Here is a 14,242-nt window from a genome sequence, read left to right on the forward strand (position 1 = left end):
CCATGCTTCCGGTCGCCTCCACTGGTCTCAGCTCTGCAGGGACTGTGGATCGGGCAGGTAGAAGTCAGGCAAGCTTGATCTCGTCGATCTCTGTCGCTCAAGTTCCGACAGGAACTGCAACAAAGCAAGGGTCGAGGGCTGGATGGTGCCTGTTTGCACAGGGTGGTCACTCCTTGACCACAAGGGAGATTCTTCAGTCTTCTGCGTTGAGTAGAAAGTCGAAGGGTCCAGAATTCGTTTCTTATGTTTCTTCAGGATGATCTGAGTTGCATTGGCACTGCTCCCACTCTTATTCGAATCTGGTGGGCTGGACATCCTGCTAGGTCCCCTCCTATGGGTGGGACCCAGGAAGGGGGTGGTTACACCCCTTTCCTTTGATCCAGGCCGCGCTGGGACAGGGGCTGGGAGGCCCCAGAACCGGTTTGGCCGGATTATGCAAGGGGCAGCCTTGTGCTCCCCAGGCAGTGTCTGGTTTCTTTGAAACCTCCCTACTACAATCCACTATCTCCTGTCTGGGGTGGTTTAACACCGCCCTGCAACAGGAAACCCTTTGTCCAGGCCTCCTCTGCCGAGTTTCGGTCAGCAGCAGGAGGCCAGACCCGTGTCTGTGGCAGGGGCATCCATTTTAAATCAACCGCGTTTCAGCAAAGTAACATGTCTTCTCCCTCTAGAAGGGTGGAATGCTACCCCCGTCGCCAGAACTGGCGAGGGGGTAGTATTCCAATTCGTATGACACCTTACACGACATGTTTTGATAAAGCCAAACCAAAGTTGCTATATAACCGCGAGGATTATAAGGCGCTTAAGAGTATATGGTATGGCATTATCCCGGATCAGCTTAGGAAGTTGTTCCCGACAGCTGCAGACTGGCTCAGCTCATGCCAGAGCTCCATCTCACATAAAACCACGCACTCTGCCTCCAGGATTGATGAGGCCTTCCATAGGAGTGGCTTACAGGCTATATATGTGTCAAGATATAGGTTTAGATATAGGTATACTATATCTAAGCAAGGGGTGATTACACCCACTTGCCCCAGCTGAGTGATCAGCCAGTTGTGTCAATTTAGATAGCCAGCCAGGGGTGGCAAAAGATATGCTGCAGCCCCTGGTAGGCCTTGGATGCACCTATGCCCTGGGCACCTATAGTGCACTGTACAGGGGCTGATAAGGTGACCCAAGCCAATCTAGTTATGCACCTAGGGTACATGGAATCCATTTTACAGAGAGAGCAGATAGCCTGGTGCCCTGATTAGCAGGGAACCAGGCCAACTAAGTCGAAAACCAGCTAAACACAAGGCAAAAAATCTGGGGTCACCATAGTCAGGTAGCCACCTTCCTACAATTGCGTAACGAGAAGTGAACATTTACTTAACTAAACCAAATGGTACTCATGCAAAATCTCATGACGCTGCAAGCAGGATTCGAACCTACGCGGGGAAACCCCATTGGATTTCAAGTCCAACACATTAACGACTCAGCCATCGCAGCTGCATGAGTATGATGTCACTGTTGTCGTATACGAGCCATGCGCTACTCATGTCAGGCCGAGACCTAAAAAATAAAGTAACGGAAGGACGGGGCACGTTCCAGCAGTGCCCTGTTGTCCTCACTTATTTTGCATGCTTTCATACAATTAATAAAAATAGCAATACGCATCACTCAAAGTGAGTGACAGGGCACAGATGAGCGGTAATCAATCACTGCACATTTCTATCCTCGTTTCCCTATATTAAGGCGGTGGCAACGGGCCCTTAAATGTACTCAGAAAGAGTACAAAAGCTTAAACAAGACACGCTTCATAAAAAAAAGTACTCTTTTCATGACTTGTCTAGATCAGGCAGGACAGGTCCAGACTACGAACCCTTCCGAGCCACCTGCTCTCTAAAACACTTCCTGGGTGTGGAAATTGTCTCAATGTTTACATCTAGTTTGAGTTTTTGCCGTTTAACTCTGTGACTTGATGAGGATTGCGTAACGAGAAGTGAACATTTACTTAACTAAACCAAATGGTGTTCATACAAAATCTCATGACGCTGCAAGCAGGATTCGAACCTACGCAGGGAAACCCCATTGGATTTCAAGTCCAACACCTTAACCACTCAGCCATCGCAGCTGCATGAGTATAATGTCACTGTTGTCGTATACGAGCCATGCGCTACTCATGTCAGGCCGAGACCTAAAAAATAAAATAACGGAAGGACGGGGCACGTACCAGCAGTGCCCTGTTGTCCTCACTTATTTCGCATACTTTCATACAATTAATAAAAATAGCAATACGCATCACTCAACGTGAGTGACAGGGCACAGATGAGCGGTAATCAATCACTGCACATTTCTACCCTCGCTTCCCTATATTACGGCGGTGGCAACGGGCCCTTAATTGTACTCAGAAAGAGTCCAAAAGCCTAAACAAGACACGCTTCATAAAAAAAATTACTCTTTTCGTAACTTGTCTAGATCAGGCAGGATAGGTCCAGACTACAAACCCTTCTGAGCCACCTGCTCTCTAAAACACTTCCTAGGTGTGGAAATAGTTTCAATGTTTACATCTAGTTTGAGTTTTTGCCATTTAACTCTGTGACTTGATGAGGATTGCGTAACGAGAAGTGAACATTTCCTTAACTAAACCAAATGGTGTTCATGCAAAATCACACTAAGCTGCAAGCAGGATTCAAACCTGCGCAGGGAAACCCCATTGGATTTCAAGTCCAAAGCCTTAACCACTTGGCCATTGCAGCTGCATGAGTATGATGTCACTGTTGTCGTATACGAGCCATGCTCTGCTCATGTCAGGCCGAGACCAAAAAAATAAAGTAACGGAAGGACGGGGCACGTACCAGCAGTGCCCTGTTGTCCTCACTTATTTTGCATGCTTTCATACAATTAATAAAAATAGCAACATGCATCACTCAAAGTGAGTGAAAGGGCACAGATGAGCGGTAATCAATCATTGCGCATTTCTACCCTCTTTTCCCTATATTACGGCGGTGGTAACGGGCCCTTAAGTGTACTAAGAAAGAGTCCAAAAGCCTAAACAAGACACGCTTAATAAAAAAAATAATTACTCTTTTCGTGACTTGTCTAGATCATGCAGGACAGGTCCAGACTACGAACCCTTCCGAGCCACCTGCTCTCTAAAACACTTCCTGGGTGTGGAAATTGTCTCAATGTTTACATCTAGTTTGAGTTTTTGCCGTTTAACTCTGTGACTTGATGAGGATTGCGTAACAAGAAGTGAACATTTACTTAACTAAACCAAATGGTGTTCATGCAAAATCATAATGACACTGCAAGCAGGATTCGAACCTACGCAGGGAAACCTCATTGGATTTCAAGTCCAACGCCTTAACCACTCGGCCATCGCAGCTGCGTGAGTATGATGTCACAGTTGTCGTATACGAGCCATGCACTACTCACGTCAGGATGAGACATAAAAAATAAAGTAACAGAAGGACGGGGCACGTACCAGCAGTGCCCTGTTGTCCTCACTTATTTTGCATGCTTTCATACAATTAATAAAAATAGCAATACGCATCACTCAAAGTGAGTGACAGGGCACAGATGAGCGGTAATCAATCACTGCGCATTTCTACCCTCTTTTCCCTATATTACGACGGTGGTAACGGGCCCTTAAGTGTACTAAGAAAGAGTCCAAAAGCCTAAACAAGACACGCTTCATAAAAAAAATCATTACTCTTTTCGTGACTTGTCTAGATCATGCAGGACAGGTCCAGACTACGAACCCTTCCGAGCCACCTGCTCTCTAAAACACTTCCTGGGTGTGGAAATTGTCTCAATGTTTACATCTAGTTTGAGTTTTTGCAGTTTAACTCTGTGACTTGATGAGGATTGCGTAATGAGAAGTGAACATTTACTTAACTAAACCAAATGGTGTTCATGCAAAATCTCATGCCGCTGCAAGCAGGATTCGAACCTACGCAGGGAAACCCCTTTGGATTTCAAGTCCAACGCCTTAACAACTCGGCCATCACAGCTGCGTGAGTATGATGTCACTGTTGTCGTATACGAGCCATGCGCTACTCATGTCAGGTGGAGACCTAAAAAATAAAGTAACGGAAGGACGGGGCACATACCAGTAGTGCCCTGTTGTCCCCACTTATTTCACATACTTTCATACAATTAATAAAAATAGCAATATGCATCACTCAAAATGAGTGACAGGGCACAGATGAGCGGTAATCAATCACTGCACATTTCTATCCTCGTTTCCCTATATTACGGCGGTGGCAACGGGCCCTTAAGTGTACTCAGAAAGAGTCCAAAAGCCTAAACAAGACACGCTTCATAAAAAAAATTACTCTTTTCGTAACTTGTCTAGATCAGGCAGGATAGGTCCAGACTACAAACCCTTCCGAGCCACCTGCTCTCTAAAACACTTCCTAGGTGTGGAAATAGTTTCAATGTTTACATCTAGTTTGAGTTTTTGCCATTTAACTCTGTGACTTGATGAGGATTGCGTAACAAGAAGTGAACATTTACTTAACTAAACCAAATGGTGTTCATGCAAAATCTCATGACGCTGCAAGCCGGATTCGTACCTACGCGGGGAAACCCCATTGGATTTCAAGTCCAACGCCTTAACCACTCGGCCATCGCAGCTGCATGAGTATGATGTCACTGTTGTCGTATACGAGCCATGCGCTACTTATGTCAGGCCGAGACCTAAAAAATAAAGTAACGGAAGGACGGGGCACGTACCAGCAGTGCCCTGTTGTCCTCACTTATTTCGCATACTTTCAAACAATTAATAAAAATAGCAATACGCATCACTCAAAGTGAGTGACAGGGCACAGATGAGCGGTAATCAATCACTGCACATTTCTACCCTCGTTTCCCTATATTACGGCGGTGGCAACGGGCCCTTGATTGTACTCAGAAAGAGTCCAAAAGCCTAAACAAGACACGCTTCATAAAAAAAAATACTCTTTTCGTAACTTGTCTAGATCAGGCAGGATAGGTCCAGACTACAAACCCTTCCGAGCTACCTGCTCTCTAAAACACGTCCTAGGTGTGGAAATAGTTTCAATGTTTACATCTAGTTTGAGTTTTTGCCATTTAACTCTGTGACTTGATGAGGATTGCGTAACGAGAAGTGAACATTTCCTTAACTAAACCAAATGGTGTTCATGCAAAATCACACTACGCTGCAAGCAGGATTCGAACCTGCACAGAGAAACCCCATTGGATTTCAAGTCCAATGCCTTAACCACTGGGCCATCGCAGCTGCATGAGTATGATGTCACTGTTGTCGTATATGAGCCATGCTCTGCTCATATCAGGCCGAGACCAAAAAAATAAAGTAACGGAAGGACGGGGCACGTACCAGCAGTGCCCTGTTGTCCTCACTTATTTTGCATGCTTTCATACAATTAATAAAAATAGCAACATGCATAACTCAAAGTGAGTGAAAGGGCACAGATGAGTGGTAATCAATCACTGCATGTTTCTACCCACTTTTCCCTATATTATGGCGGTGGTAACGGGCCCTTAAGTGTACTAAGAAAGAGTCCAAAAGCCTAAACAAGACATGCTTCATAAAAAAAAGTACTCTTTTCATGACTTGTCTAGAACAGGCAGGACAGGTCCAGACTACAAACCCCTCCGAGCCACCAGCTCTCTAAAACACTTCCTGGGTGTGGATATTGTCTCAATGTTTACATCTAGTTTGAGTGTTTTCCATTTAACTCTGTGACTTGATGAGGATTGCGTAACGAGAAGTGAACATTTACTTAACTAAACCAAATGGTGTTCATGCAAAATCACACTACGCTACAAGCAGGATTCGAACCTGTGCAGGGAAACCATATTGGATTTTGATCCAACGCCTTAACCACTCAGCCATCGCAGCTGCATGAGTATGATGTCACTGTTGTCGTATACGAGCCATACGCTTCTCACGTCCGGCCGAGACCTAAAAATTAAAGTAACGGCAGGACGGGGCACGTACCAGCAGTGCCCTGTATCCCCCACTTATTTTGAATGCTTCCATACAATTAATAAAAATAGCAATACGCATCACTCAAAGTGAGTGACAGGGCACAGATGAGCGGTAATCAATCACTTCACATTTCTACCCTCGTTTCCCTATATTACGGCGGTGGCAACGGGCCCTTAAGTGTACTCAGAAAGAGTCCAAAAGCTTAAACAAGACACCCTTCATAAAAAAGTACGCTTTTCATGACATGTCTAGATCAGGCAGGACAGGTCCAGACTACGAACCCTTCTGAGCCACCTGCTCTCTAAAACACTTCCTGGGTGTGGAAATTGTCTCAATGTTTACATCTAGTTTGAGTTTTTGCCGTTTAACTCTGTGACTTGATGAGGATTGCGTAACGAGAAGTGAACATTTACTTAACTAAACCAAATGGTGTTCATGCAAATACTCATGACGCTGCAAGCAGGATTCGAACCTACGTGGGAAAACTCCATTGGATTTCAAGTCCAACACCTTAACCACTCAGCCATCGCAGCTGCATGAGTATAATGTCACTGTTGTCGTATACGAGCCATGCGCTACTGATGTCAGGCCGAGACCTAAAAAATATAGTAACGGAAGGACGGGGCACGTACCAGCAGTGCCCTGTTGTCCTCACTTATTTCGCATACTTTCATACAATTAATAAAAATAGCAATACGCATCACTCAATGTGAGTGACAGGGCACAGATGAGCGGTAATCAATCACTGCACATTTCTGCCCTCGTTTCCCTATATTACGGCGGTGGCAACGGGCCCTTAAGTGTACTCAGAAAGAGTCCAAAAGCCTAAACAAGACACGCTTCATAAAAAAAATTACTCTTTTCGTAACTTGTCTAGATCAGGCAGGATAGGTCCAGACTACAAACCCTTCCGAGCCACCTGCTCTCTAAAACACTTCCTAGGTGTGGAAATAGTTTCAATGTTTACATCTAGTTTGAGTTTTTGCCATTTAACTCTGTGACTTGATGAGGATTGCGTAACAAGAAGTGAACATTTACTTAACTAAACCAAATGGTGTTCATGCAAAATCTCATGACGCTGCAAGCCGGATTCGTACCTACGCGGGGAAACCCCATTGGATTTCAAGTCCAACGCCTTAACCACTCGGCCATCGCAGCTGCATGAGTATGATGTCACTGTTGTCGTATACGAGCCATGCGCTACTTATGTCAGGCCGAGACCTAAAAAATAAAGTAACGGAAGGACGGGGCACGTACCAGCAGTGCCCTGTTGTCCTCACTTATTTCGCATACTTTCAAACAATTAATAAAAATAGCAATACGCATCACTCAAAGTGAGTGACAGGGCACAGATGAGCGGTAATCAATCACTGCACATTTCTACCCTCGTTTCCCTATATTACGGCGGTGGCAACGGGCCCTTGATTGTACTCAGAAAGAGTCCAAAAGCCTAAACAAGACACGCTTCATAAAAAAAAATACTCTTTTCGTAACTTGTCTAGATCAGGCAGGATAGGTCCAGACTACAAACCCTTCCGAGCTACCTGCTCTCTAAAACACGTCCTAGGTGTGGAAATAGTTTCAATGTTTACATCTAGTTTGAGTTTTTGCCATTTAACTCTGTGACTTGATGAGGATTGCGTAACGAGAAGTGAACATTTCCTTAACTAAACCAAATGGTGTTCATGCAAAATCACACTACGCTGCAAGCAGGATTCGAACCTGCACAGAGAAACCCCATTGGATTTCAAGTCCAATGCCTTAACCACTGGGCCATCGCAGCTGCATGAGTATGATGTCACTGTTGTCGTATATGAGCCATGCTCTGCTCATATCAGGCCGAGACCAAAAAAATAAAGTAACGGAAGGACGGGGCACGTACCAGCAGTGCCCTGTTGTCCTCACTTATTTTGCATGCTTTCATACAATTAATAAAAATAGCAACATGCATAACTCAAAGTGAGTGAAAGGGCACAGATGAGTGGTAATCAATCACTGCATGTTTCTACCCACTTTTCCCTATATTATGGCGGTGGTAACGGGCCCTTAAGTGTACTAAGAAAGAGTCCAAAAGCCTAAACAAGACATGCTTCATAAAAAAAAGTACTCTTTTCATGACTTGTCTAGAACAGGCAGGACAGGTCCAGACTACAAACCCCTCCGAGCCACCAGCTCTCTAAAACACTTCCTGGGTGTGGATATTGTCTCAATGTTTACATCTAGTTTGAGTGTTTTCCATTTAACTCTGTGACTTGATGAGGATTGCGTAACGAGAAGTGAACATTTACTTAACTAAACCAAATGGTGTTCATGCAAAATCACACTACGCTACAAGCAGGATTCGAACCTGTGCAGGGAAACCATATTGGATTTTGATCCAACGCCTTAACCACTCAGCCATCGCAGCTGCATGAGTATGATGTCACTGTTGTCGTATACGAGCCATACGCTTCTCACGTCCGGCCGAGACCTAAAAATTAAAGTAACGGCAGGACGGGGCACGTACCAGCAGTGCCCTGTATCCCCCACTTATTTTGAATGCTTCCATACAATTAATAAAAATAGCAATACGCATCACTCAAAGTGAGTGACAGGGCACAGATGAGCGGTAATCAATCACTTCACATTTCTACCCTCGTTTCCCTATATTACGGCGGTGGCAACGGGCCCTTAAGTGTACTCAGAAAGAGTCCAAAAGCTTAAACAAGACACCCTTCATAAAAAAGTACGCTTTTCATGACATGTCTAGATCAGGCAGGACAGGTCCAGACTACGAACCCTTCTGAGCCACCTGCTCTCTAAAACACTTCCTGGGTGTGGAAATTGTCTCAATGTTTACATCTAGTTTGAGTTTTTGCCGTTTAACTCTGTGACTTGATGAGGATTGCGTAACGAGAAGTGAACATTTACTTAACTAAACCAAATGGTGTTCATGCAAATACTCATGACGCTGCAAGCAGGATTCGAACCTACGTGGGAAAACTCCATTGGATTTCAAGTCCAACACCTTAACCACTCAGCCATCGCAGCTGCATGAGTATAATGTCACTGTTGTCGTATACGAGCCATGCGCTACTGATGTCAGGCCGAGACCTAAAAAATATAGTAACGGAAGGACGGGGCACGTACCAGCAGTGCCCTGTTGTCCTCACTTATTTCGCATACTTTCATACAATTAATAAAAATAGCAATACGCATCACTCAATGTGAGTGACAGGGCACAGATGAGCGGTAATCAATCACTGCACATTTCTGCCCTCGTTTCCCTATATTACGGCGGTGGCAACGGGCCCTTAATTGTACTCAGAAAGAGTCCAAAAGCCTAAACAAGACATGCTTCATAAAAAAAAATTACTCTTTTCGTAACTTGTCTAGATCAGGCAGGATAGGTCCAGACTACAAACCCTTCCGAGCCACCTGCTCTCTAAAACACTTCCTAGGTGTGGAAATAGTTTCAATGTTTACCTCTAGTTTGAGTTTTTGCCATTTAACTCTGTGACTTGATGAGAATTGCGTAACGAGAAGTGAACATTTCCTTAACTAAACCAAATGGTGTTCATGCAAAATCATACTACGCTGCAAGCAGGATTTGACCTGCACAGGGAAACCCCATTGGATTTCGAGTCCAACGCCTTAACCACTCGGCCATCGCAGCTGCATGAGTATGATGTCACTGTTGTCGTATACGAGCCATGCTCTGCTCATGTCAGGCCGAGACCTAAAAATTAAAGTACCGGCAGGACGGGGCACGTACCAGCAGTGCCCTGTATCCCCCACTTATTTTGAATGCTTTCATACAATTAATAAAAATAGCAACAAGCATCACTCAAAGTGAGTGACAGGGCACAGATGAGCGGTAATCAATCACTGCGCATTTCTACCCTCTTTTCCCTATATTACGGCGGTGGTAACGGGCCCTTAATTGTACTCAGAAAGAGTCCAAAAGCCTAAACAAGACACGCTTCATAAGAAAAATTACTCTTTTCATAACTTGTCTAGATCAGGCAGGATAGGTCCAGACTACAAACCCTTCTGAGCCACCTGCTCTCTAAAACACTTCCTAGGTGTGGAAATAGTTTCAATGTTTACATCTAGTTTGAGTTTTTGCCATTTAACTGTGACTTGATGAGGATTGCGTAACGAGAAGTGAACATTTCCTTAACTAAACCAAATGGTGTGCATGCAAAATCTCATGACACTGCAAGCAGGATTCGAACCTATGTGGGGAAACCCCATTGGATTTCAAGTCCAATGCCTTAACCACTCGGCCATCGCAGCTGCATGAGTATGATGTCACAGTTTTCGTATACGAGCCATGCACTACTCATGTCAGGTCGAGACCTAAAAAATAAAGTAACGGAAGGACGGGGCACATACCAGCAGTGCCCTTTTGTCGTCACTTATTTTGTATACTTTCATACAATTAATAAAAATAGCAATATGCATCACTCAAAATGAGTGACAGGGCACAGATGAGCGGTAATCAATCACTGCACATTTCTACCCTTGTTTCCATATATTACGGCGGTGGCAACAGCCCTTATGTGTACTCAGAAAGAGTCCAAAAGCCTAAACAAGACACGCTTCATAAAAAAAATTACTCATTTCGTAACTTGTCTAGATCAGGCAGGATAGGTCCAGACTACAAACCCTTCCGAGCCACCTGCTCTCTAAAACACTTCCTAGGTGTGGAAATTGTTTCAATGTTTACATCTAGTTTGAGTTTTTGCCATTTAACTCTGTGACTTGATGAGGATTGCGTAACGAGAAGTGAACATTTCCTTAACTAAACCAAATGGTGTTCATGCAAAATCACACTACGCTGCAAGCAGGATTCGAACCTGCGTAGGGAAACCCCATTGGATTTCGAGGCCAACGCCTTAACCACTCGGCCATCGCAGCTGCATGAGTATGATGTCACTGTTGTCGTATACGAGCCATGCTCTGCTCATGTCAGGCGGAGACCAAAAAAATAAAGTAACGGAAGGACGGGGCACGTACCAGCAGTGCCCTGTTGTCCTCACTTATTTTGCATGCTTTCATACAATTAATAAAAATAGCAACATGCATCACTCAAAGTGAGTGAAAGGGCACAGATGAGTGGTAATCAATCACTGCATGTTTCTACCCACTTTTCCCTATATTACGGCGGTGGTAACGGGCCCTTAAGTGTACTAAGAAAGAGTCCAAAAGCCTAAACAAGACATGCATCATAAAAAAGTACTCTTTTCATGACTTGTCTAGATCAGGCAGGACAGGTCCAGACTACAAACCCTTCCGAGCCACCAGCTCTCTAAAACACTTCCTGGGTGTGGAAATTGTCTCAATGTTTACATCTAGTTTGAGTTTTTTCCGTTTAACTCTGTGGCTTGATGAGGATTGCGTAACGAGAAGTGAACATTTACTTAACTAAACCAAATGGTGTTCATGCAAAATCACACTACGCTGCAAGCAGGATTCGAACCTGCGCAGGGAAACCCCATTGGATTTCGAGTCCAACGCCTTAACCACTCGGCCATCGCAGCTGCATGAGTATGATGTCACAGTGCTCGTATACGAGCCATGCACTACTCACGTCAGGCCGAGACATAAAAAATAAAGTAACAGAAGGACGGGGCACGTACCAGCAGTGCCCTGTTGTCCTCACTTATTTTGCATGCTTTCATACAATTAATAAAAAAAGCAATACGCATCACTCAAAGTGAGTAACAGGGCACAGATGAGCGGTAATCAATCACTGCACATTTCTATCCTCGTTTCCCTATATTACGTCGGAGGCAACGGGCCCTTAAGTGTACTCAGAAAGAGTCCAAAAGCTTAAACAAGACACGCTTCATAAAAAAAGTACTCTTTTCATGACTTGTCTAGATCAGGCAGGACAGGTCCAGACTACGAACCCTTCCGAGCCACCTGCTCTCTAAAACACTTCCTGGGTGTGGAAATTGTCTCAATGTTTACATCTAGTTTGAGTTTTTGCCCTTTAACTCTGTGACTTGATGAGGATTGCGTAACGAGAAGTGAACATTTACTTAACTAAACCAAATGGTGTTCATGCAAAATCTCATAACGCTGCAAGCAGGATTCGCACCTACGCGGGGAAACCCCATTGGATTTCAAGTCCAACGCCTTAACCACTCGGCCATCGCAGCTGCGTGAGTATGATGTCACAGTTGTCGTATACGAGCCATGCACTACTCACGTCAGGTCGAGACATAAAAAATAAAGTAACAGAAGGACGGGGCATGTACCAGCAGTGCCCTGTTGTCCTCACTTATTTTGCATGCTTTCATACAATTAATAAAAAAAGCAATACGCATCACTCAAAGTGAGTGACAGGGCACCGATGAGCGGTAATCAGTCACTGCACATTTCTATCCTCGTTTCCCTATATTACGGCAGTGGCAACGGGCCCTTAAGTGTACTCAGAAAGAGTCCTAAAGCTTAAACAAAACACGCTTCATAAAAAAAAGTATTCTTTTCATGACTTGTCTAGATCAGGCAGGACAGGTCCAGACTACGAACCCTTATGAGCCACCTGCTCTCTAAAACACTTCCTGGGTTTGGAAATTGTCTCAATGTTTACATCTAGTATGAGTTTTTGCAGTTTAACTCTGTGACTTAATGAGGATTGCGTAAAGAGAAGTGAACATTTACTTAACTAAACCAAATGGTGTTCATGCAAAATCACACTACGCTGCAAGCAGGTTTCGAACCTGCGCAGGGAAACCCCATTGGATTTCAAGTCCAACGCCTTAACCACTCGGCCATCGCAGCTGCATGAGTATGATGTCACTGTTGTCGTATACGAGCCATACTCTGCTCACGTCAGGCCGAGACCTAAAAATTAAAGTAACGGCAGGACGGGGCACGTACCAGCAGTGCCCTGTATCCCCCACTTATTTTGAATGCTTTCATACAATTAATAAAAATAGCAACAAGCATCACTCAAAGTGAGTGAAAGGGCACAGATGAGTGGTAATCAATCACTGCATGTTTCTACCCACTTTTCCCTATATTACGGCGGTGGTAACGGGCCCTTAAGTGTACTAAGAAAGAGTCCAAAAGCCTAAACAAGACATGCATCATAAAAAAAGTACTCTTTTCATGACTTGTCTAGATCAGGCAGGACAGGTCCAGACTACAAACCCTTCCGAGCCACCAGCTCTCTAAAACACTTCCTGGGTGTGGAAATTGTCTCAATGTTTACATCTAGTTTGAGTTTTTTCCATTTAACTCTGTGGCTTGATGAGGATTGCGTAACGAGAAGTGAACATTTACTTAACTAAACCAAATGGTGTTCATGCAAAATCACACTACACTGCAAGCAGGATTCGAACCTGCGCAGGGAAACCCCATTGGATTTCGAGTCCAACACCTTAATCACTCGGCCATCGCAGCTGCATGAGTATGACGTCACTGTTGTCGTATACGAGCCATACTCTGCTCACGTCAGGCCGAGACCTAAAAATTAAAGTAACGGCAGGACGGGGCACGTACCAGCAGTGCCCTGTATCCCCCACTTATTTTGAATGCTTTCATACAATTAATAAAAATAGCAACAAGCATCACTCAAAGTGAGTGACAGGGCACAGATGAGCGGTAATCAATCACTGCGCATTTCTACCCTCTTTTCCCTATATTACGGCGGTGGTAACGGGCCCTTAAGTGTACTAAGAAAGAGTCCAAAAGCCTAAACAAGACACGCTTCATAAAAAAAATTATTATTTCTTTCGTGACTTGTCTAGATCATACAGGACAGGTCCAGACTACGAACCCTTCCGAGGCACCTGCTCTCTAAAACACTTCCTGGGTGTGGAAATTGTCTCAATGTTTACATCTAGTTTGAGTTTTTGCCGTTTAACTCTGTGACTTGATGAGGATTGCGTAACAAGAAGTGAACATTTACTTAACTAAACCAAATGGTGTTCATGCAAAATCTCAAGACGCTGCAAGCAGGATTCGAACCGACGCAGGGAAACCCCATTGGATTTCAAGTCCAACGCCTTAACCACTCGGCCATCGCAGCTGGTGAGTATGATGTCACAGTGCTCGTATACGAGCCATGCACTACTCACGTCAGGCCGAGACATAAAAAATAAAGTAACAGAAGGACGGGGCACGTACCAGCAGTGCCCTGTTGTCCTCACTTATTTTGCATGCTTTCATACAATTAATAAAAAAAGCAATACGCATCACTCAAAGTGAGTGACAGGGCACAGATGAGCGGTAATCAATCACTGCACATTTCTATCCTCGTTTCCCTATATTACGTCGGTGGCAACG

General features: G+C 44.4%; 10 non-coding genes across 10 annotated transcripts; all 10 read right to left on the reverse strand.

Annotated features, from left to right (window-relative positions):
- Positions 1-2,031: 2,031 nt before the first annotated feature.
- TRNAS-UGA (transfer RNA serine (anticodon UGA)) lies at positions 2,032-2,113 on the reverse strand. Its single transcript has one exon. It is a non-coding gene; the product is annotated as a tRNA-Ser (tRNA).
- Positions 2,114-3,285: 1,172 nt separating this feature from the next.
- On the reverse strand, positions 3,286-3,367 carry TRNAS-UGA (transfer RNA serine (anticodon UGA)). Its single transcript has one exon. It is a non-coding gene; the product is annotated as a tRNA-Ser (tRNA).
- Positions 3,368-5,163: 1,796 nt separating this feature from the next.
- TRNAS-UGA (transfer RNA serine (anticodon UGA)) lies at positions 5,164-5,245 on the reverse strand. Its single transcript has one exon. It is a non-coding gene; the product is annotated as a tRNA-Ser (tRNA).
- Positions 5,246-7,660: 2,415 nt separating this feature from the next.
- Positions 7,661-7,742, reverse strand: TRNAS-UGA (transfer RNA serine (anticodon UGA)). The gene has a single exon. It is a non-coding gene; the product is annotated as a tRNA-Ser (tRNA).
- A 1,791-nt stretch (positions 7,743-9,533) lies between these two features.
- TRNAS-CGA (transfer RNA serine (anticodon CGA)) lies at positions 9,534-9,614 on the reverse strand. Its single transcript has one exon. It is a non-coding gene; the product is annotated as a tRNA-Ser (tRNA).
- A 1,165-nt stretch (positions 9,615-10,779) lies between these two features.
- TRNAS-CGA (transfer RNA serine (anticodon CGA)) lies at positions 10,780-10,861 on the reverse strand. Its single transcript has one exon. It is a non-coding gene; the product is annotated as a tRNA-Ser (tRNA).
- Positions 10,862-11,402: 541 nt separating this feature from the next.
- TRNAS-CGA (transfer RNA serine (anticodon CGA)) lies at positions 11,403-11,484 on the reverse strand. The gene has a single exon. It is a non-coding gene; the product is annotated as a tRNA-Ser (tRNA).
- A 542-nt stretch (positions 11,485-12,026) lies between these two features.
- Positions 12,027-12,108, reverse strand: TRNAS-UGA (transfer RNA serine (anticodon UGA)). The gene has a single exon. It is a non-coding gene; the product is annotated as a tRNA-Ser (tRNA).
- A 543-nt stretch (positions 12,109-12,651) lies between these two features.
- On the reverse strand, positions 12,652-12,733 carry TRNAS-UGA (transfer RNA serine (anticodon UGA)). The gene has a single exon. It is a non-coding gene; the product is annotated as a tRNA-Ser (tRNA).
- Positions 12,734-13,275: 542 nt separating this feature from the next.
- TRNAS-CGA (transfer RNA serine (anticodon CGA)) lies at positions 13,276-13,357 on the reverse strand. Its single transcript has one exon. It is a non-coding gene; the product is annotated as a tRNA-Ser (tRNA).
- Positions 13,358-14,242: the final 885 nt, after the last annotated feature.

The sequence above is a fragment of the Lissotriton vulgaris genome, chromosome 11 (assembly GCF_964263255.1).
Source record: "Lissotriton vulgaris chromosome 11, aLisVul1.2, whole genome shotgun sequence".
Lineage (NCBI taxonomy): Eukaryota > Metazoa > Chordata > Amphibia > Caudata > Salamandridae > Lissotriton > Lissotriton vulgaris.